The 25849-nt window shown below is 36.7% G+C and overlaps 1 long non-coding RNA gene across 1 annotated transcript; it reads right to left on the bottom strand.

Moving 5' to 3' along the window:
* Positions 1-190: 190 nt before the first annotated feature.
* LOC126831881 (uncharacterized) lies at positions 191-19197 on the bottom strand. Its single transcript, XR_007684408.2, has 3 exons — positions 19086-19197; positions 5968-6069; positions 191-297 (listed from the first exon to the last, which is right to left on the bottom strand). It is a non-coding gene; the product is annotated as an uncharacterized LOC126831881 (long non-coding RNA).
* Between the last annotated feature and the right edge of the window lie 6652 nt (positions 19198-25849).

The following is a 25849-nucleotide window of genomic DNA, read 5'->3' as shown; positions in this document are numbered from 1 at the left end:
CTTATAATGGAAAAATGATCTCAAATATAGAATAAATGTATGTCTTCATTAACCCAGTTAGAGTAGAACCCACATTTCATTTAGAAAAAATGTATGAAAGACTTACCAATAGAAATGTTAGCGGAACTAGCGAGGTCAACATAGGCATCCAGTACGACAGGTTGACCAATCACAATCCAATTAGACTCAACTGAGGCTTCGACATTCTGGATATATGGTCCGTCTGCCTCGTATATACTCCACGCTCCATCTGGTCCACCACATGGTAGACCTATATCCCCAATATCTCCAATACATCTAAAAAAAATCAAATAAACATTTGAATCAAAGATACATTATGTAAGATTTAAATAAAGATCTAGACATTCTTACTATGATAGTTCAAAAATAGATAACGTATCATAAGTAATTTGAAAATTCCATTCAAATTACTCTATTGCGAGCGAAGATATTAGCCTTTGAAAGTTTGACAAGACGTGTGCAATAATTTCATCCACTGAACTGGTTGATCGAAGCTAAGTCTCGCTCCTCCATTTCTAGCTTAAATCAAAATATGGCTGAACTGTTCTAATCTCTAAAATCTGTGCCATGTTTTTCGAAATCTTTAACAAAAGATAAAATCCAAATTTAAGTAGATACTTCAAGTTTGATTTTATCTAAGTTAAAATTTTGTGAAACAGGTACCTGGATGCTATTTAAAAATTCTCGAAAGATTAACAAAAATTGCTGGCCTAACACGAAGAAAAAATTTTGCGCAAAGGAGGCAAACATCAATACTTGTATCACTACATCGGGAAATGTCCAGGTGAAAATGAAAATTCCTTGCTGTAAAGGTCTGTTTTAAAATCAAACAATATCCCATCATATTTTAGCAATTCTTGAAAAAGACCAGAGAAGCCCAGTGGACATTACGCTCAGCAATAAACATTGATTGTATTACAATTTTTTAAAATGATATTGTATTCCATAAAATTATTTCTTGTGTATTTTCAGTTCAATTACTAACTGCCATGGTAACAATATATTACAAAAACTTGTATGGCATTTCTAGAAATACTTTATTTATTATATAACTATGGATTAACAGAGAATGGTCTTTTTCATATCACAGTCATTCAATGCTCACATTTAGTTAAATGTTCACTGTTGACACTCAAACATCAGGTTGGATTTTACATGAAATCTTTTTTCCTTCCAAATTAAACATGAATATCAATAAAAAGCAGATAAGATGATAATTTTTAATGATAGAGCATTCACAAGGTTAACATATAAATCTTTCAAACATAATACGATAAATATAGGTGTAAAAGAGAGAAATGGGGTTTAATGTTCACTCAACACAAACTAGATCATTTTGGGACTAACATATGCTTCAATTTTATTTCAATAATTTAACAGTGGTAGGAAACAGGATAACACATAAATAAATCCATCGAGGGTTGGACAGGCGACCCTACTCCCTTGTCAAGGTTACGCTTGGGATTGAAACCCACGCCACTCAACTCCATGACATAATTAAATTAATCTCTGCCACCATAAAATAAAAATAACTTTCATATAAATACAATTTTAGATTGAAAGGTTTCATCAGATTACTTGTACATTCTACATGATAATTTGTAAAGTCAGTTGTCATAACGAACAACAGTATTCATTATAACCATGAAGCCCGTCATGGAACCCTTATAACATGATAATTTGTATATAGTCGTGGTCAAACAACAGTATTCATGTGGTGCCCTTATAAACATGAAGCCCTAGTGAAATGAAAGTGAGAGAGAGAGAGAAATGGGGTTGAACGTCCACCCGAATCAAACTAGGTCATTTCAGGACTAATATATGGTTCAATTCTATTTCAATAATTTGCTTGTGCGTAGGGGTCTTTAGCAGTGGGAGGAAACTGGAGAACCCAGAGAAAACCCACGAGGTTGAACAGGCAACCCTTCTCCTTGTCATGTACAACCGGGGAATTGAAACCACGCCATTATAACCAGAAAGCCCTTTATGGAGCCCTTATAAACATTAAGTCCTTTATGGAGTCCTTATAAACATGAACCCTTTATGGAGCCATTATAACCATGAAGCCCTTTATGGAACCCTTATAAACATGAAGCCCTCGCGAAATGAAGCATCAATTCTTCTAAGTACTGTAATAAAATTAACACTTTATTTTATTTTCACATTTTTAGATTTGATTTGTTTTTAAGAACATGAGTAAGTATACGAGAATAATTTTATACTGGAGTTTGTGGCACGGACAGTATGAAAGACAGGAGAGAAAATTAAATTGTATGTCATAGTATTTTTTTTATAATCTTTGAATGATGGAGAGAACTATCAGAGAGGTCAAAGGTTATATCTACATGATGTAGATGATGATAATATTTTTAAACCCTCCTTCATGAACAGTAACCAGTGTAATAATTTATTTCTTGACTCCTTTTTTAAATGAGATCCTGAACTTAATATTAAGGATACATTATGGGAGATTAGATAAAGAGCTGGCAATTTTCACTATAATAGTTAAACACTACATAATGTAAAGGGAATATGCTGAAAATTTCAAATTGCTCCACTCTAAACCGATATATTAGCGCTTGAATTTTAGGCCTAGCCTCGATGATCATTACGATAAAGTTGGTACGATAAAATACATAGTCTTGATTATCCATTTTTGGATTAAATCATCAATGAGCATCGAGCAGCAAATCGGATTCAAATCCAGTGAAAATCCGGCACATAAGATTACATCAAGAGTTGATTAAGGTCTTTTCATGTTAATAAATGTCTAATTAATAGTTTATATAACATTTCATGGCCAAAAAAGACCTGCTATGGGCAGATTTATCTCTTACGTAATGTATGTTTAAAATTATTACCTTTTTTTAATCTGGTGTTTGTTAAAAGTAGAATTAGAGCATTCAGCCCTTAAAGTTTTTATGATCATGAAGAAAGTCCAGATGTTGGATCATGTCATAAATAGGACAATCACAAAAAACCTTGTAGGAAAGAAATTCAGTACAAAATAAAATCCATATGAAATAACATGGCCACCTCACGAAAAATAGTTCCAGATATTACCGACCTTAATTCATCCCAGATTTAGGTTTATAAAACCTTGCACTCATTCCCGAAATCCCTTACAAAATATAAATCTGGTGCAAAGACAACAATTGATGTCAAATAATCTGATTTCTCATGTTTAAACGTGACTTTGATCCACAGAAAAAGTGAATTTTGAAAAGTAGGGAAAATGTGTGTGTGAGAGAGAGAGAGAGAGAGAGAGAGATGGGATTTAACGTCCACTAAACACAAACTACATCATTTTGGCACTATAGTTCAATTTTATTTCAATAATTCGCTTGCATGTAGGATTCTTTAGCAGTGGAAGGAAACTGGAGGACCCGCAGAAAACCCACGAGGTTGGACAGGCGACCCTACTCCTTGTCACATACAACCGGGGAATCAAAACCACGCCAGTTGAGTTGACTCGACTCAGTGACAGACAGACCTAATGACACATTGTTTTAGATTGTTTCAAAGAATAGAACTACCAGATTTTACCCAACAAAACAAAAGGATTATTTTCTATAAGTTAGACCTTGTATAGTAAATCAAATAGAATCTATAAGATAGGCCTTGCTGTGTAAATTAAATAGAAATTATTAGTTTGTCTTGCTTTGTAAATTAAATAGAATTTAGTAGGTTTTCATATTTCTATAAGATAGCTTATAGGCCTTGCTTTGTAAATTAAATAAAATTTAAAAGGTTGTCATATTTCTATAAGATATGCCTTGCTTTGTAAATTAAACAGAATTTATTAGCATGTCATATTTTTTGTTTTGTTCACGCCATAAACCCTCAAGAGAAGGTCTTGATGCTCCCGACTACTGTGGTTTATGACCACACCCACCTGTCCTGTTACACAAATCCCCTGTGGTGTGATGATAACATCCACCCTGTTGCACAAGTCCCCTGTGGTCACTGTGGTTTGATGACCACACCCACCTGTCATGTTGTACAAGTCCCCCTGTGGTTTGATAACCACACCCACCTGTCCTGTTGTACACGTCCCCTGTGGTGTGATGACCACACCCACCCATCTTCTTGCATAAGTCCCCTGAGGTATGATGACCACACCCTCTATGTACATGTACCGTTAAATGGTTTTAATATTTTTGTTTATATACGTCTGCAGAAGAAGCAACAACCTGCTGTTAAAAAAGCCAACCAACTGATTGTCTGCAACATGCTATTATTTATTCTTGGTTGTCCAGGTGATATCACCATAGAAACCAAATTCAACACGTTGTTGACCCTGAAACCAGTAATAAAAACTTGATCCAAATAAACCAAACACAATAGAATCTATCAAGGTGGTTTAAGCCATGTGAAATAACAACATGTTACATAATCTCACTTGGGCGGTGGTTTACGGCTCGCATGATCGCAAAGTTTTATAATTTATATAAACACCATATAATGTCGATATCATTACAACATGGCTGCAAAACCAAAACACTTTTATACAAACTACATGTATAATATTATATTTGGCCATTTTCCATCAGTTATAAAATTAGCTGAATATATCACAGATTTCAACATTCTGTTCCAAACAGGAACAGTACAGTGCAGCTATTATTCTATGTAGCTTTTAAATTTCCAGTCTATGGTCCACATTATACTTATAGATGCATTATGTAAAAGCTAAATCTGTCTATTGCAGGTCTTCAATTGGGTGGGGGGGGGTGGGGCATGGTCGGTCAGTGACTAAGACGTTTTTTTGCTAACCTTGAGGTCCTGTATTCAATCCTTGCATTGTCCGAAAAAGTTTATCAGCAAGATTCCCTAGTGTCAGTCGTGTAGGACGGAGGGCTTGGCAAGCAACAGTGTATAATTCTTCAGCTGGGATAAAAAAACAACAACTGAAGTCTGGTGTACACTTTGGCGTGCACGTAAAAGAATCCTTGACAGCTGGAATTTAAAACAAGAGTAGGCTGTACACTGCTGTCACGGCAAAATTTCCCTCATATCACACAGAGCAGTATTTAAATGTAGGGTTTCCTCAAAATGTCATTAAAAAGTCAGGGATGCATATCTCAGTACAGTGAATAAGACGTTTGAGGTCCAATGTTCGACTGCTGTATTAAACGAGAAAGTGCATCTGGATTTTCTGGTGTGGTTCCCCTTGTCAGTGGTGCAGTACTGAGGACTTGGCAAAAAACAACTTATAGCCATTTGAATGGGATGAATATCTGAGGTCCAGTATACACATTGATATGCCCGTAAAAAAAACCCTTGACAGCGGGAATTTGAGTTGGCCATAGCGCCGTTATCCAGGCAAAATTTCCCTCACAGAACATGGTATGGTGTATGATCGTCTTCATTAGCCCAGCCGCAGTTGTCTCCTCTTGTCTCCTAATTCAAAATATGGAGGTGACGTCATCCTTTGATGTTTACGTCATCCTTTGATGTTTGCGTACCATTACTTCAAATAACAGTACGGGAAATGTGCCAAGCATACATTATTTATACTGGTTGAAATTTTGGACCTGCGTGACGTATCTCATTGCAAAGCATGTGTGAGTGTCTGTAAATTAAGTTGTTTAATGGTCTCGAGCTTAAGATATGGTGTAATATATTGAAACATCAGATCAAGACTAACACCCCTCGTATTGTTTCAATATATTACTTAATAGAGAGAGAGATAGAAATGGGGTTTAACGTCCACTCGACACAAACTAGGTAATTTCGGGACTAACATGGTTTAATTTTATTTCAATAATTCGCTTGTGTGTAGGGGTCTTTAGTAGTGGGAGGAAACCGGAGGACCCAGAGAAAACCCACAAGGTTGGACAGGCAACCCTACTCCTTGTCATGTACAACCGGGGAATATTACTTAATGTCCCGCTCTCGACCATTACACCAGACATAACAGTGTGATATACGTGTAATTATTACCTGGTTGTGCAGCCTCTCTCATCTCGAGTTAATGATGTCAGGTCTGCTGAAGCATTAATACAGACACAGTTACTTCCCTTGTTTATAGCAATCCAACTGAACCTGAATAAAACAAAAACATACACAGTAACCTCCCTTGTACTAAGATCATTTTGTTTTTATCCCCCCCCCACCCCCTCTCCTTCTCAACTATATAATCATTATAACAATAATAAAAACTTTATTTAATGAGGCAACGTATTTAGTTTGCAAAAAAAACCTAATCTTCCATAGGTCCCTCCTAAACTACAAAGACATATATACATGTAATATCAGGATAAATTTAAAATCATTAGAAATGCAATAGCATTTTAAAGTGGGAAGTTTGATAAGTCACTCTCAAACTCCCAAACTACAAAAACATATACATTATACAAGTAGAATATAGGAAGAACACTATAATTACACCAAAAAATAAAATAGAATGCAGTTGCAAGTTAAAAATAATAAGTATGTCATCAGTTGAATATTATGGTTCCTTCAGTGTGCAAATAGTTTTTATAAATTTGATAAAATACACATAAATAGTGAAAGGGGCATTATGGGAGATTGGAACTGGCAGTTCTCACTATAATAGTTTAAAACTAGATAATGTAAAGGGAATATGCTGAACATTTCAGTCAAATTGCTCCACTCTGATCCGAGATATTAGCGTATGAATTTCAGGCCTAGCCTTGATCATCATTACTAAAGTCGGTACGATAAAAAACATAGTCTTGATTATCCATTTGAAAATTGGAGGTGAAAATCCAGTGAAATCAGACACATGAAATGGCATTGAGAGTTGATTAAGGTCTGTTCATGTTAATAATTAATAATTTAGATAACATTTCAGGCCCAAACAAAGACCTGCAATAAGCAGATTTAGCTCTTGCATAATGTATGTTTGACAAAATAGACAAACATTTGCCTCTAAACATGGACCTTGTAATAGTATTATAAGGTCCATGCTCCAAAAAGATAACAGCGGCTGCCAGGCAGGATACGCCCACATTTTGCAAGAAATGGATAGAGAACAAGCTAAAAACACACGTGATTTTTTGTACAATCAGGGGCAATAATCCAGAATGTTATGGCCTGAAATGTGCAAATATCAAAAGGCACATAGATCTTTGGGATATAAAGATATGTTTTAAGTTTCATCAAAATCGGATCACAATTGTGGCCTCTAGAGGGTCCACAACTTTGATATACCAGATGTTTACACTACATGTATTTTGACAAGCAGTTTTGGTCCGATTTTCATGAAATTCAAACTCTGACAAAATTACGGTGTATTGGTGATATATTCGAAGGTTTTATATTTAAATTGGATAATAATTGTGACCTCTAGAGGGACCACAAACTAAAAACACGATTTTTTCGTACAATCAGGGGGCATAATTCAGGAAGTTACGATTCAATATGTTTGAAAATGGAAAAGAACCAAGATATTTGGGTTATAAACATACATTTCAAGTTTCATCAAAATCAGATGAAAATTGTGACCTCCAGAGGTTCCACAACTGTGATACACAATATTTTGACACTATTTATTTGCGAACGAGGGGCGGCCATTTTGTCTGTCAGTTTCGGTCCGATTTTTACGACATTTGAACTCAGCCATCCTTAAGGTGTAACGGATAAAAATTGTGACGGATGGACGGACGGGCGACGACGATGAAAATGTGGGCGTATAAAAACTGGTAACAGGAAGTTAACTATAGAATAGCAGCGAACATCTGTTGACAAGGGTCAAATACCCTTGCTGAAATGACCACACAGAGAATAATTTATTGTTCTTGGTTACAGCCAAAGTAAAAAAAACTTTAAACAAAGAAAGTTAGGGGAGGGGGAGGGGAAGGGGCATTATGTGAGCTAGTAGCATGGATGGACCCTCCATCATATTTTCAAAATCCTGGACTATGTGGAACGTTATGGCCTTTGTGGATCGGACTCTTCATATCACGGTCTCCCCATTATTTATCACTTAGGTATGATATAGTTATATTCATACAGGTCACTTGTGTTAGGTTGGGGACCCCCACATGCTCAAGGCCAGAGGGCCTACACCATGGTTAATCCTGCGCTGATATATACCATAAACTTTGTATCACCAACGAGAAGAAAGGAATCTACCTTATCATACAAAACTTATAGAGAGAGAGAGAGACGAGAGAGAGAGAGTTTAACTTCAACTCAGCACAAACTAAGTCCATTTTATTTCACTAATTCGCTTGCAGTGTGAGGAAACCGGAGAACCTGGAGTAAACCCATGTGGTTGGACAGGTGACCCTAATCAAGGGTTCTTAATCCATTTTGAAACCAACTGGCCAGAATTGGGTCAGATGAGGTCCCTGTAGGAATTGGGTTTTAAAATTTTAAGCTTCCATTCCCATTAATATAACCAGGCTTCAACAGAAATAATTCTGGGTAATTTGTTATGATGAATATCGTATTCTACTGTATGTAATTACTTTAATTGGCACAAAAATAACGACAAATATGTACATCGATAGGAAAATTTTCCATATTTAATTCACGTACCGGCTTGAAATTCATGTCAGTAATATTCCTGAATAAATTACTGTATTCGGGTTTTTTTTCGATGGATATAAGCTGATGCGGCACCCTGGTATTTCTTTATAACACAATTTGTAGGTTTTTTTCTATCACATAACTTTAAAATGTTTTTATTCATTTGTCCATAACACACGGCACAGTGATGAAGAGAAAACCAAAATTGAAATGGCTTTAAAGTTAAATTCCATATTACTGTGCCATATAGCTTTCAATGATAATAACGACAATATTTCTAAAAAATAAGCCACTGTCAGCATGTGTATAAAATAAAAAATCATAATGGTAAATGCAATTTAAAACTAAAACTAGCATCGTTGTTTTACTGCCCTAATTCCAACCAATATCATGAGTCATCGGGAATTCGGCATTGGAGAATCATAATATATTATTAATGATTGTTTCTCGGTGTATTCGGTGTTCTATCCGAGGATTATATTCAACTAAAATTTAAATTTATCTAACAACTGGTCAGTGAAATCATTAAATTATGATCCAATTATTATTTTAATATCTAAATGTACACCTGGAATTCATACAAAGCGTCGAAAGCTCGCAATAGACGCACAATCCATGCTGAGATCGTCTTCCTTCGATTGCCGCGTTGCTGTTATGAATAATCAGCAAGCTTGTTTTGGTTTTTTTAACGACCGATTATCAAAATTACGGTTACTTGTGCTAATTACTCGGATTATGAACCACATGGTCGATTTTCACTAAGGTATGACTGTTATTGTAGCCGACAAGCAAGTTGATTGACTACTTATATTAATTAACAAGTACTAATTAAACCGTTGTAATTTAGCCGAAAGTAGATTGATTTATGATACCATAGTGGCCGGTTCATTGTTTTACCAATCGGCTTGATTGAACTTCAAGCGGTTGAAGCCGATAAAAAACAGCCAACCGGGGAATCAAAACCACCTCAGTTGACTAAATGACAGACCTTAAGATACAACGTGCACACGCTAACCATTCAGCCATCCACCCCCTTCCCCCGAACTCACTAGAAAAGTTACAAAGGTTAAATTTGTAGTGAGTGGACCAGGTATTGGTTTATATTAAATGCAGATTAAAATCACTAAACCTAACTGATTATTGATATTAAAAACATCATTCTGTCACACCTAACCCTACATTTAGTCAGTTAGTGATATCCTCTTGACCCAACAGTTAGTTAGTGAAGTTAAGCAGATAGTGACATCCTCTTGACCCAATTGCTCCCTCCAATGGTTTCGGACAAAGGGAGGGGGGGATAACTCAGGAATGAGAGAGAGAGAAATGGGGTTTAACATCCACTCAACACAAACTAGGTCATTTCGGGACTAACATATGGTTTAATTATATTTCAATAATTCACTTGCCTTGTCAGGTACAAATGGGAATTCGAAACCATGCCAGATGACTCAATGACAGGTCTTATGATACAGCGCGCACATGCTAACCATTAAGCCATCCAACCCCCCAACTCAGGAATGGATGACTGTGGATTATGAATATTGATGGTGATCAATGACCCCAAAGCTTCAAGCCAAATATGAAAAAGATTAAAAAAGTATAGCCTTTATGGACACAGATCACTAAAGATTTCCCCATTGACTCCAATGTTAATTCTCGTATCTTAGACCGGCTCTAACTTTTTCCCAAATTTTCGTTGGGTAGAACGCTTTCTACCACAGATGGAGCAACATGTGGCAACCACTTGCCCAAAAGCACGTACATGTATGAGGTTCTTCCTGAAAAACTTGAGATACACAAGCTGGAAGTAGAGACAAGTAAACATGCAATTTCAGGCCCTACATTTCAACCTAACCAACCTCTCAACTCTTGTATCCTTCCGCATCAAAATTATGAATATTCACCAAAACCTGGCAGAAAATGTATTTTCAAAACCTTTTCCTCGATTCTAGACCAAAAAGTCAACAAAAATCGCCATGCAAAAGGGGGAAAAAGGAAAAGGGAGAGGAAGACTAAAAATAGCTTTGGCCCTTGTTTCGTGGGTGACGGCGTAGGAATATTTGGTGATCTGTGTCCTTATAGCATTTACAAGGTTTTTTGGAAAAGGGGGCATAACTCCGGAACCATAGTCGTATGGGTTTGATTAATCTTACGGGGCAGAACCTGAAATGCCCGAAAAAATTTCGGGTTACAATCGGCGACACCGGTCGTCTGCCAGAGGCGAAGGAAGGACCCTCTCAAGACAATTTGGAAACGTTGACGGCCGTTAACACATTTTCCTTTTACAGTCTGTGAATACAGCAATTTCAAAGTGGTCTAATATAGCCTAACTTTGGTGGCCGACTTGAAGACCAATCAATTGTTTACAGTCAATGGAGACAGGACCGTTTGGAGGAAATTTGCAAAATTTAATTGCCGCAAATGCATTTTCCTGCTATTCCAGCAAATGAATACAGAAACTTCAATGTGATCCAATACAGCCTACCTTAGGTGGTTGATTCGTATCCCAAACAATCAATCAATCGGCACAGGGTTTGGGGGCCGTGCCCTACCCGATAAAATTTTTGAAAATTTAACAGTCGTTTTTCTGCATGAAGTCGAACAAAAAGTACCATCATAAACTCATTAAACTACGATATCTTGAGTTGTTGTGCATTCAGGAGTAAATCACAAGTTATCACTACAAAATCAGAGTATTTCAGTACCATATTTCTTGTCTCAGATTGCTGGAAAGGGTGATTCCAGGTTTCTAGTTTTTCGCAATTTTTCGGGTGGGTACCCCTCAGTGCATTATGCAAGAGCAAAATCTGCCCTTTGCAGGTCTTTCTTTGGGCCAGAAATGTTATACAAACTATTAATTAGAAATTTATTAAGTTGATTTGAACGGTTCAGTCATATTTTGATTTAATTTAAAGATAGGTTGCCAGGCAACGAAACATACGCCCACAGCAACTCAATCGTCCGGGCAGTCAACAAGGGTTGTCGCATATTTTTACTTTTTTCGGTAATGAAACATTTATAATACACTAAAATCTGATTAAGAGCAACAACTCACAAAGTAATTATCAGAAAACTATTAGAATTTGTTTGGTTTTTATAAAGTTCTGCCCCATACTAACGTTTTGTATGCAAAGCTTTTAATATCATGGATTTAACTGTTCAAGTCATAAAAATTCATTGAAAATCAATATACTTGTTCGTCTCAAGATCTTAAACTCTGTGTATCAATCTGAAGTCAATCGGATGATAATTTTTGCAAAGTGATCAAGGGCCATAACTTTGGCAGTAATTATCGGAAATCAATAGGAATCTTCGTCTCATGACCTCAAACACCGTGTATAAATTTAAACTCAATCGGATATTAACTTTAGCCTCTAGAGCATCCACAAGATTTTTTGAAGTGATCAAGGGCCATAACTTTGGCAGTAATTACCGGAAATCGCTGAAAATCAATAGGCTTCTTCGTCTCATGACCTTAAACACTGTGTATAAATTGAAAGTCAATCGGATATTAACTTTGGCCTCTAGAGCGTCCACAAGATTTTTCAAAGTGATCAAGGGCCATAACTCTGGCAGCAAATATTGGAAATCGCTGAAAATCAATAGGCTTCTTCGTCTCACGACCTTAAACACTGTGTATAAATTTAAAGTCAATCGAATATTAACTTTGGCTTCTAGAGAATCCACAAGATTTTTTGAAGTGATCAAGGGCCATAACTCTGGCAGTAATTATCAGAAATCGCTGAAAACAAATAGGCTTCATCATCTTATGACCTTAAACACTGTGTATAAATTTAATGTCAATCGGATATTAACTTTAGCCTCTAGAGCATCCACAAGATTTTTTGAAGTGATCAAGGGCCATAACTCTGGCAGTAATTATCGGAAATCGTTGAAAATAAATAGGTTTCTTCGTCTCATGACCTTAAACATTGTTTATAATTTTAAAGTCAATCGGATATTAACTTTGGCCTTTAGAGCGTACACAAGATTTTTTGAAGTGATCAAGGGCCATAACTCTGGCAGTAGTTATCGGAAATCGTTGAAAATCAATAGGCTTCTTCGTCTCAAGACCTTAAACACTGTGTATAAATTTAAAGTCAATCAGATATTAACTTTAGACGGACGGATGGGGGCGACGACAATATACGACCACATTTCAATGTGGGCGTATAAGAACGGAGAAGCGAGACTTAGCTTCGAACACCCAGTACGGTGGTTGCAATTAATGCACACATCTTGACAAACCTTCAAAGGCTAATATTTTCGCTAACAATTGAGTAATTTGAATGAAATTTTCAATAAATTCATTTTATTGTATTATCTATTTTCGAACTATCATAGCAAGAATGGTTAAAGTTGGTTCTTTATCTAAATCTTACATAATGTATCTTTAATATATTTGTTCATATCGCAAGACTTGTGACTTTCAACTTATTTTGTTATCACAGGTCACATGTGGTCTCTGGTAAAACCCACAATTATTAACCTGGAAATTAAATTTGTTCAATCATATGATCTCATGAACATTGAACTATTCAATCTCATGATCTCATGGACATTAAAGGGGAAGACCAACGATTTTCAACAAGGTTTCAATAAATCTTACTTATATATTTATATATAAACTCCTCTGTACAACAAACAAAAATGTTTTTGTAAGCGAGAAATTAATTTTGATTAAAACCGGAAGTGATGTAGTCGGTTCAACATGCTCACTGGTCTCTATAGTAAGCATACAGATTTGGCATAAAAATTAATTCTCGTTTACAAAAACTTTTTGGCTTGTGTTACAGAGGGGATTATTTATAAATATTTATTTAAGATTTATGGAAACCTTGTTGAAAATCGTTGGTTGTCCCCTTTAAACTTTAGATTTGTTTATCTAATCTGAAAGAAATCGAACTATTTCTAGGAAAGGAGGAGTAAGCCTTATTTAACTGATCTGTTCTACGTTGAATTTATCAAGTGAGGTTGTTATTATTCTGATTTAACTGGAAGGAATACAAAATAACTAATCAATTGATGTTTCCTACAATGGATTTATAACATTAATTATTTATTATTCTGATTTCCTGGGTTTTTAAGATGGCATCTAAATTCATCTGTTCTATTTGTTTGAATAACTTTACCAGACCTAAATTACTGCCATGTTGTCACCACACTTTCTGTGAACAATGTATAGATGGCCTCATCAAGGTTCGGGCTCACTCGAACAAGCTTAACTGTCCAACTTGTCGGCAAGAAACCGAGGTACCGTCAGGCGGTGCCAGTCAGTTTGTCACCAACTTTTATCTGGATGATGATAAAGAGTATTGTACAAAACACAAGAAGAAAGAAATACAAGTTTACTGTCGAGATTGTCGCAAACCATGTTGTGCTGTTTGTATTATGGTGGATCATAAAGACCACACATTGGCAGATTTAGATGAAGTAGACCAGGAAATTAGAGAAATTGTCATGAAACTGAAAACAGAATCTGAAAAGAAGATAAACCAGTTACAGAAACATTCTGACTTTCTGAAGACCAAAATATCTGACATTAACAACTCGTGTAAGACAGCTTGTGATGAAATTCAGAAACAAATAGACAATATTTGTAAAAAAGTCAACCAGATTGGAGGAACAATTAAAGATGACATCAATAAAATTGGTGAAGATGAAAACAGTAAACTCACTAAACACATTGAAGATGTTAACAAGCTGGCATCCAACATGAAAAAATGGTGTGAATATTCTAAGCGTATATTACAACAAAGATCTATAATTACCGCTGTAGATAAATATGGATTAACAGACATCCAGACAAAGACAGATTACAACATATCAACAAATTTACACGAACCTGTAGTCAGATATCCATATTATTCTATGGTGGAGGTTGATGTCAACTGTTTAAAACGACTATTTGCTGAGGTACAAACACCAACAACATTTACCCGTAGTTTTAGTTTGAACCAGATACTGAAGTCATGTGAGTGGTACCACAGTGATGTTGTAATAATACAAGGATTACCATGGTGTATGCGTGTTTTACGCAATTCATCAACATTATATATTGGCCTGATATTGAAGAAAGTAGAAAATAAACCTATTAAAACTGTTAAAGCTTGTTATACAGTAAAACTGTTAAATATCAATGATGAGAGTAAATCAGTAGTTGACCAAGGTACAGGTAAATTTATACCTGGTGATGATACATATATGTATTGTGTTTTTATAAGCTTGGATAAACTAGAGGATGTGACAAATGGTTTTATTGATGATAACAAGACATTTACTGTACATGTAAATATAACTGATATAAAACAGCATTGAAGACCAAAGAGTCCTAGTCGTGGTGGACCTAGTTCTAATAAACAACAACAGTTCTAGTCATAGTGGACTTAGTTCTAATAAACAACAACAGTTATAGTCGTGGTGGACCTAGTTCTAATAAACAACAACAGTTATAGTCGTGGTGGACCTAGTTCTAATAAACAACAACCGTTCAAGTCATGGTGGACCTACTGTCTGTTCCAAGAGATACTCTGACTCTCAAATTCCTTGCCATTTCTTCAGTTTTTAATTTAAACGACCAAATATTGGTGACATACCTGGAATTGCCATCCCGTTGCTCGCTTCGTCGAGCCCTAACGCCTAAAAGTTCAATAAGATCCACTCTCCTCTTGGAAATTTCACATATTTCGACATCGTTTCTTTCTCAAAACATCAACATTACGAGTGCGTCTGCATAATGGGAGACTTGCATTTCGCGTATAGGGTAGACAGGTATCTCCTAATCAGGTACATTCGGTTAGAAATATATAGTGAAAGAAAATTCGCCCGTTTCTTTTGCGCCAGTAATACATATGTTCTGTTTTAACCCGCTTATTTTGCAGAAACTGCGCATTAAGCCACTCGGTTTTTGGGAGTAAGGTCTAGAGATATGACATTTTTATAAACACTCTATTAGTTTTCCAAGGTTCTGATCAGCTGTATATAAATATTCAAAATATATTTGTCCAGATTATTTCCCTTTGGCCTTGCAGTTTTTAGCCTATAAACTAAATAATAATTATCCAATTGACACAGAATCAACGGCATGGTATACATGTTGGCACTATCTATAATATACAAAATAGTATCTTATCGCAAATTAGCTGATATATATCTGGATAGTCCTCGTAAATATGCAGAGCAAGGCGGGAATCGATTTTCGTACTCCGTTTTCCCGCAATTACTACTTAACTTTTTTATTTTATAATATTTGTATTCTAAACATTTATCTACACGCAGGGTTGATATATAACATCAACCAAATATCCATGAATCATTTTGAATTTTTGCTATTTCTGAGAAATAGGCAGTTTTGTGGGAGTCACTTTTCAAAAGAATAAAATATTGTTCTATTTTAATGACATTTGCTCGATTTGATACTGCAACTGTTCATGATTGTAACATTCTTGTCATTGGAAATGGCATCATTTTGGCAAAATTAGCACTTTTAGCCCTTATTAAACAAACTTTAATTTCAAATATACCTGTTTGTTCATAATTAAATTTTAAAACTTTAATTCCACATATCGAAAAGCACAAACCACTGCGAACATATGAATATATGAAAAGATAGTTTGTAACTTTATGCAATTGTCCAAAGTACCTTTTTACGTTGTTTACCCAAACACATCTACAGTGATTTTGAAAAAAAAACCCCAACATATTTTCAACCCTTAAAGCAAACATGTTTTTTTCTAAAGAGTGTTATTCAGTGCCATTTAATAATGATGTTTACTAATTTCGTTTAAGTAATATTGTGTAGATATACGACCAAGCATTGGTCATTTTGTAAGGGTTCCACACGTTAACATGCTATCATAAATGGCAATTTCGCCTAAATAGTTAAAACATGTAACATGCTCATGGGAATATGTTAAGTGACGTCCGTTAAAGGATTACGAGCACCGGTGAAACCCGTCATGACTGCATCGCAGTTAAAGTTTTCCATAATTTTCTGAGCTCTTTCTACCCCCCCCCCCTTTTGCAACATAAATACCGTTATTTTAATATTCCTCACAGTTCACTGCTGGATCTTAGATATTCATAGTATTCTTATTTGACAACAGATCAGATTTATTTCAGATATTCAGCTAGAAAAGACAAAATAAAGCGAATCTTCGAAAATATAACCCCTTGAATAATTGATTATTGTTCTCTACAGTTTATTATTTGAAGATGAAAATTACGCGAGATGTTAAGGAATTAACCAAACTATTATGTAGTTATTTCGAGAAACAGAATTATTTTCTCCTCGCAGTGTTTCATTTGAATAGATCTAATCCCACTTAACACTGCTGTAATGGAAGCAAATTTCTGTTCCAAATTATGACTGGTCAATAGTCCAATTAACAACCAATAGCTAACTGCGTAACAATTTCATTGGGCTTTAAACAGAGCTCCAAATTGGATCAAATATCTTTACATAACGTTACGTCATGACTCAAGAAATTTACGCCCAATTAACCAGTACATAGCCAAAATTGCAGAAAAACTTATTGCGTGACAAACGAGGCTGTCAAAACGGATACAATATAAACAATACTGTTTGGGGACGAATAATACTTTTCCCGTTTTTAATATTTTAAATCCCTGTCCAAAGTTTCAGGGAAGACCCCAGATTAAACGAAGCACTGTGACGTTGCTGTACTTGGGATAGATTTGATTGAACGGGAAGAATAGACACACTCCCGCAAAAGCTCAAGTATCAGAAGTCAATCCAGCAATGGCCAGAAAGGGATTTCTCGAGACAATAGCTTCAGGAATATGTGTTCTGCGTTGCATAACCTTGATTGAAGATATGAAATGAAATGATGTAATTAATGTTTAATGGCACGCCAGCATCGACCAGACGCAATCTGGTTAATAATAAAACACAGATCTTATTTCATTTCGTTTTTATAGTTCAAAACTTTGTTTTACTTGTCTTTACTACACTTGGATCTGGAAGAGTTGTTATTTAACTCGTGTTCTGAATGGTGTCGGGGATAAGCCAATGAAACGGTCTGTTACGGCGAGCTTTAGGCGTGTTTTTCACGGAAGTGTGGGTAATCCAATAGTAACATCAATGCTGATTGGTTAATCAAATGTCTGACGTCATAGGGTCATAAGTCGGTCTTTTCACCCCTGACGTGACCTATCGCTATAACTTGTCAGATCTTCATGTAGTGTAGGCCATCGAAAGTATAAAAAATAACGAAACGAAATATAGATCTGTATTTTAATCAGATTGAACCGGGCGATAATACGCCAGACATAATTATTATATAAAAATCGTTTTACGAGAAATTAGGTTACATATACATTTAGTCTGATCATTGCCCCAGCCTAAATTCAACTTTAAATTGTCTAAAGGCAAAGTCGTAAGCAAGGGAATAACTTATATTAACTATGCAATCCGCGATTACTTTTGCATATTATGGACCAAGTTATTGTGTAAGCCTATAGCCCCCTTCAAAATTTCCATCACATGCAGTTCAGGATAAAATTTGTACGCAGTTTATATGAATATCAAAACGCTACAGCCCTCGGGGTCAATTAAATATTCAACTCAGTTGGTAGTTACGATCGATGCGCACATCTTGTCAAAACTACAACCATTGATATCTTTGCTCAATTAGTGTAATTTGAATGAAATTTTCAATTATTTCATTTTGCATTATCTATATTTGAACAGGCCAGCTCTTTATCTAAATCTTATACAAGGTACAGTTTTTGTACAGTAAGCAAATCCTCGTATAGAAACTTGAGAACTATGTATATATATCAAGCTTCTTCAAGCTACAATAAATTGTCTTTCATATCTTACATCTCTTAAACATACATTGTGCAAGAGCTAAATCTGCATATTGTAGGTCTTTCTTTAGGCCTGAAATGTTATATAAACTATTAATTAGACATTAAATTACTTATCCAGACCATAAACAACTCTGGATGTCAACGCTAGTCTGCGATATTTGTTGGATTATGATCCGATTTGCTGCAGAACTTTCCTTCAAGATTTAATGATTAAATTGATAATCGAGACTATGATTTTTGTCGTACCAACTTTAGTAATGATGATCGAGGCTAGGCAGAACTTTCAACCGCATAATTCTCGGTTCATAGTGGATCAATTTGAATGAAATTTTCAGCAAATTACCTTTACATTATCTAGTTTTTAACTATCATAGAGAAAACTGTCAACTCGTTATCTAATCTCCCATAATGTATCTTTAATTGTTGAAATATTATATTAACCATATGAACCGGAACTATAAATGTCACAAACTGTTTTAATTTACAAATTTACCTTTTTAGTCTAATTTGCTCTGGGCTTTTTTTTTCTCTCAGAAAAATTGATAGAAAATGTCCCCAAATAATATTTCCTAGATACGCTAGGGAAGACTTTGGTTGCACCCTCTTGGCAAGTTTTATATTCACCCCTGACGTATGGAGCCAATTCGTTCATTCCTTCCTGGGGTTTACATCCACTTCCACCTAGGGTGATATCGCGGACCCAAGGGGTCGACAGTACATGTACTTACTTATGTTGATGACAATATTGGGCACATTCAACCACATCACCGCCATTTATAGTTGCTATGGTTACATTTTCCACTTTACCATGGTAACAACCTCTATACCACGGATCCTGAGAATCTGTAAATGAAGGAAATTATTGAAATGAAGATCGTCAGTGATTTCAGAATGTATCTGCCCTGTTTTCCTAACAGACCACTAACCTAGCATACCTTTAACCTAATACAGTTCAGTTAAGAATTATGTCATGGCTGAACTGTAGACTATCATGTCTGTATGCGATGAATTATCAAATGAAATGAAATGAAATGAAATGGGGTTTAACGTCCTACATGCATTATTCTGCTCCAACTGGAATAATGAAGATGGGTGATGACTTATGACATGGCTGTACTGTCGGGGAATAAGGGAAGGCTATGGATGCCACCTGAAGTAAGGAAGCAATTACTCTAACGGAGATTAATGGGTTTTTGATAGTCGCTAAAATTTTTATCCTGGGATTCGGGAGAGAATTTGCACCCCTTCCCTCGGATTACGTAAATGGTCATTTTGGGACTAACACATGGTTCAATTTTATTTCCATAATTCGCTTGCGCGTAGTAGTCTTTGGCAGTTGGAGGAAACCGGAGGACCCGGAGAAAACCCACACGGTTGGACAGGCAACCCTTCTCCTTGTCACGTACAACCAGAGATTTGAGACCACACTAGTTGACTTAATGACAGACTTTATGATACAGCGCGCACGTGCTAACCATTCAGCCATCCAACCCCCTAATCTGATTAGACTTTATTTAAGTTACCTGTACCAAGAACAACACATGGACGTAACTAGCTCAGAGCAACATGGGGGGCGGGAAGTGTTCTCACGGGTGCTGTAAAATTGTCGGACAATGTATGTCTAGGGGGGGGGGGGGTCCTGAGGGGGAAGGGTCCTCTTTGAGAAAATTGTTCAAAATTGGACTGCCAGAAATGCTATTTCCTGCACTCTGGGCAGCCTCATCAATCAAGGACAATGATGCAGACGGACCCTCATTTGAAGTAAATTTGACCAGAAAACTTCAAAATACCCCTCATTTGAAGATCTGAAAAAGGTGAAAAATCCAGAAATCTGGATAAATTCCAAATAACTTGAAACACTGAGAATCCGATATCAACTAGGCCTACTGATGATTTTTTTCACAGGGGGGCGAATTTTTTTTATGGTGACAATTTTTGCCCCTCCTAGTTACGGGCCTGGAACAACACCTTTGTTTAGTACTACTACTAGTACTAGTAGCAGTACGTTTATGAATGAATGGTCTAAGGCTTAACAACAACATCACTGGACAAGGAAATGTAAGCGATTACTCTACACGGTTTTGTTTGAAGGAGGGAAACTATTGATTTAGGTCATAATAACTCGACTACGGGGTTTTATTTGAGGGGGGGGGGGGGTATTGATGAGATCAGTTTTGCGCTGTCGACTTCAAAATTAATTGGTCGTCATATTTTTGACCTGGGGTGACCCGGATGTTCACTTTACGTCTTTTCCGAGTGTTAATTGTCCAGGTGCGAAACCTATCTATTGTCAACGGTAACACCGGCGGATATCTAGCTTATCCATATTTATTTTTTCTTCGTCCTAATAGTAACAAACTTAGATGTGTTTGGTTTGTTTTTTGTCTTTAATACACTTGCAGCAATTCACCAACTGATTACCGTTTTTTTTTTATGCCTATCCTTGACTAAGTACCGTTCATACTTACCAGCTAAATATATCGTTGAGAGGGCTAGGAATAAAACCAACAGAATCATGTCGCTTTGTAAACTCTGCTGTCATTCTTAACGCGTCTAACTTCACTTATAAAACATTGAAAACTTTTAAACTTTCTTAGAACTTCTTAAAAAAGTCAGCCATGTTCGGCATAAAAAGTAGTTCCTTTGGATTTCACTTTTGTTTTGATATTAATGCGTGGACTTACGCGTATAATATTCTTAGAAACTAGAATCTTGGTAAACTCTTCTTTATTGACTCATTGATAAGGAATACGAATGTTATTTGAGAAACTCCACAAGCAGTGTTTATTTGGGAACTACTTGCAGACAAGGAAGGAGATAGTCTTTGATGCCACTGTTTATGTGATTCGGCTGCACGCGCTTCTAAACAGGTGCGCCTGACATCACTAATAAAATAACTTCTACCCAGACTAACTGGTCGTTACACATTAGATTAACGAAGGGTGAACGATGTTTTATTTTCACTGAATAAACTTTTTTTGTCTAAATATATCTTAAGCTTTTTATCTATGAAATAATTAAGTGACGGAATAATTTTGTTTTATTGGATCATGCTGGATAACTGAGAAGCCTGCATGCCCGTATCGTAACAACCAGAGTCGTAGCCGTGAAATATATAATATATATTGGGGGGGGGGGGGGAGGTCCGCAAATGAAATTATATAAAGTGTTGACAATCTGTAGCGCGATAGAGAGAGTGTGGGAGGGTCACCCTCCCACTGCATGGGGGGGGGGGCACCTGTAAACACTGTTTTGGCATACTTTACGGGATTAAACTAAAACATCACACCAATACAATGTTTATCATGTTTAAGTCAGGGGGTGCCGTATTCATATTTTTTTCATGACGTTTATATATTGAATGTTACGCTTGAGTCATGAACAACACGACAAAGAGTTTAGTAGGGGAATTTTTATGAGGTGGGTTCAAATGAAAGAAAACTTGATCACATAACTTTGGTTTATGAGGGTGCATTTGACAATCACCTTCTTAACTACAATACTATATACATATACACATTGACATTTACAAGAAAGTTGTATAGATATTTAAAGTATTTTGTACATTTTGTGTATTATAAATGGATTTCAAAAAGTAAACATAAGTGTTTGGTGTTTTAACTTTTAAATTGTTTTATACAGATAGAACCTTAACTAATCCTTATAATTGTTGTAAATAAATAGGAGTTAGGGCCTACTATTTTTTTTTGGGGGTGGGGGAGGGGGTCCAAGTATAATCAGACCCCCCCCCCCCCCCGAAAAACAATTGGGGGGGGGGGTCCCAACACGGATAGATCTAATTATGGCCTAATTTAGACTATGAAATGTTGCAAAATTGCGTAATACAAGACGATAAAACAAAGAAATTTAAATATACTATAGATTACTCCAGTTGTTTCAGCTTCAGAGTGAGTCCTGTATCATTGGCGTGGTGGGACTGTAACTGTGCCCTGGTGCAATTCAGTAGCTGCTGCAGGAACGCCATGCATACCAAGCGTTCATAGGTCTGAAGGTTGCAAGTGAACCCGTTCTGGTCTGGTCCAGGGGTGGAGTGGAGTTCGTGGAAATGTTTGCGATTTTGAACCCGTTTTTGTTACTACAATTCTATCCCCAGTAGAAGCATGCTTTAGGGGACTAGGGGGCGAAATAAAATAAATTGAAGTTTAACGTCCTACCCCAACTTGGTAAATGAAGACGGGCATTTGTAAATCAGCGTGATATCCCAAAAGCTATGCGGGATAAATCTACATGTTTTATCGGTTGGGAAGCATATTGGGGGGGGGGGGGGGCAGTAGCACCCTGGCGCTAGTTCAAGGGGCGCTTATTTTCATATTGGCCCTGACCTTTAATTCCAGTAAATTAATAATTCCCTGCCCTTTTTGGAGATTAATATTTTTGTTCAAGTACAAGTGCCAAGGACTGTTATAGCATTTATCCGGTAAAACCAGTGCCAGTGATGTGATGTGGACGGTTGCAGCGACTAACAACCATTGATGTGGTGGCGACGGTTGCGGCAACTAACAACCAGTGGTGTGGTGACGACGGTTGCAGTAACTAACAACCCAAGGTGTGGGGTGGACGGTTACAGCAACTAACAACCAGTGGTGTGGTGGAGACGGTTGTAGCAAGCAACTAACAACCAATGGTTCGGAGTGGACGGTTGTGACAACTAACAACCCAAGGTGTCGGGTGGACGGTTGCAGCAACTAACAACCAGTGATGTGGTGGGGACGGTGGCAGAAACTAATAGAGGGACGGGGGCTGCAGCAACTAACAACTCAAGGTGTAGTATGGGGACTGTTGCAGCACCTAATAGAGGGACGGGGGTTGCAGCAACTAATAGAGGGGCGGGAGAAGATTTTGTAACGGCGCTCTGGTGTGATTTAGTGGCTACATATCTTTTTAATGACTTTTAATTATTGTTTTATGTGTATTATTGAAAACTAAATACTAAACTTTTTATAAGATTTTATTGCCAATGTGATGAACAAACAAAATATTATCATTATCATTTATAACCAATTTTTTTTTTTCAAACGCCGCCCGGTTGTTATCACATTTTGTTCTAAAATTGCGTAAATTTTGTTTCACGTTGAATCTCATTTTTAACGCCTTCGCGGTGGCCCATGCGATTTCATTCTATCGTCAAAAAGCCAGGGCTCCAGGAACGACACTTCTTGGCCGCGGCAAATTATTAAGTGCACGGAGGCTGAGATAGCAAATGGCGGCCTTCGCTTCCCCAAAAACCAGTTCATATTTCAGCAAATGGAGAGGGTAGAATTATAATTTGAAGGGGAAATAAACATAAAAATTGATTTAATAAATTTTATTCAGATAAAGTGTTAAAGGTATAAAAGTTGTATTTTAAAATTTCTGTAATCATAAAAAATCAACTGAGGGTAGGCACTGATTCAGACACTGGTATTATCGCATGCAATATTCTACTAAACGAGTTCCTGAGATAATCCTAGTGATTTACATTCAACCCTTTTAAAATTTTATTGTAATTTATATACATCATTTTCGGTGAATTAATACGTCCAAATTAAAACTAGGATTTTGTAGAGATAGTTGTTTAGTGCCTAAGGGATTCGCCCTCAAGTCTCACACCTCATTTGATGGTTTCTCAATGATTATTTCTTATTGTACATTAAAGATACATTATGGGAGATTAGATAAAGAGCTGGCAGTTCTCACTATAATAGTTAAAAACTAGATAATGTAAAGGGATAATGCTGAAAATTTCAGTCAAATTGATAAGCTCTGAACCGAGAATTTAGCGATTGAATTTTAGGTCTAGCCCCAGTGATCATTACTAAAGTCGGTACGACAAAAAAACATAGTCTCGATTATCCAGTTCATGATTAAATAATGAATGAAAGTTGAGCAGCAATTCGGATTCTAGTCAAGTAAATATCGCAGGCTAGCGATGACATCGAGGCTTGGTTATGGTCTGGATAAGTTAATTAATGTCTAATTAATAATTTAGATAACATTTCAGACCGAAAGAAAGACCTGCAATTGGCAGATTTAGCTTTTGCATAATGTATGTTTAATGTTTTTCTTTGTTCCATATTTTGTATATGTATCTTCATTGTACTATGGTTGTCATTCGTCGCTTGATAAAGACAAGAGAACCGTCGCCAGAAATAAATCTTTCAAGTAACTTGTATTCCCATCCTGTTACTAAATGTCACTTAAACAATTTATTATTGTGTTGTTTGTGAATCAGACATTACTAATTACTTCCGCATTGTCTTGTAGGATATGTTTGTCTCTGAGGGAGGTTGGATGGCTGAATGGTTAGCACGTGCGTGCTGTATCATAAAGTCTGTCATTGAGTCAATTGCCGTGGTTTCGAATCCCCGGTTGTACGCGACAAGGAGTAGGGTTGCCTGTCCAACTTCGTGGGTTTTCTCCGGGTCCCCTGGTTTCTTCCCAATGCTAAAGACCCCTACGTGCAAGCGAATTATGGAAATAAAATTGAACCATGTTAGTCCCGAAATGACCTGGTTTGTGTCGAGTGGACGTTAAACCCCATTTCTCTCTCTCTCTGTTTGTCTCTGATTATTATAAATGCCGACCGAAATCACGGATTATACGACATCGTGTACTGATTTTAAAATGTCCACTGCGCCTTCAATATTGCATATTAGGATCCCATATTTTCACGGTAAGACAACAGCATCAATATTGATTGAAATCGGTCAATATTTCATTATAATTCGTATGTTATGGATAATATTGAGTTAGAGGTTCAGCTCCTCTGGATTCAGGGGGGTTGGATGGCTGAATGGTTAGCATGTGCGCGCTGTATCATAAAGCCTGTCATTGAGTCAACTGGCGTGGTTTCGAATCCCGGTTGTACGTGACAAGGAGTAGGGTCGCCTGTCCAACCTCGTGGGTTTTCTATGGGTCCTCCGGTTTCCTCCCACTGCTAAAGACCCCTATGCGCAAGCGAATTATCGAAATAAAATTGAACCAACTGTTAGCCCAAAAATGACCTAGTTTGTGTCGAGTGGACGTTAACCCCATTTCTCTCTCTCTCTCCCTCTGGATCCACCCCTGTACCCAGTACCGTTTATTTTGTTACCTGTATTTGTGAACGGGCAAACCGTACACCAGCGGCAATTACAAAATTCTATATGAAAGTCCAGACAAAATAAAATCATATTTTATTTGTACTCCGAAATAAGATAATGTAGTCAGACAGATGGAAAGTCTGTTGTTACAGTGTTGACCTATTCAGACAAAATGAAATGAAATGAAATGGGGGTTTAAGGTCCTACTTCGAACTGGCCTAATGAAGAGAGCATACGCCACAGATTGCTATGAGGGAAATTTTGCCCGGCCTGTCAAGGGATCATTTACGTGCACACCAATGTGTACATAGGACCTTGGTTTTTTGTCCCATCCTAACAACTATACAGCTGTTCTTGTCAGGCCCTCTGTCCTGCACCACTGACAAGGGAGAACCCCGTCGGAAAATCTG

Source organism: Patella vulgata, chromosome 9 (genome assembly GCF_932274485.2).
Source record: "Patella vulgata chromosome 9, xgPatVulg1.2, whole genome shotgun sequence".
Lineage (NCBI taxonomy): Eukaryota > Metazoa > Mollusca > Gastropoda > Patellidae > Patella > Patella vulgata.
This window is presented reverse-complemented; position numbering and strand designations above follow the sequence as displayed.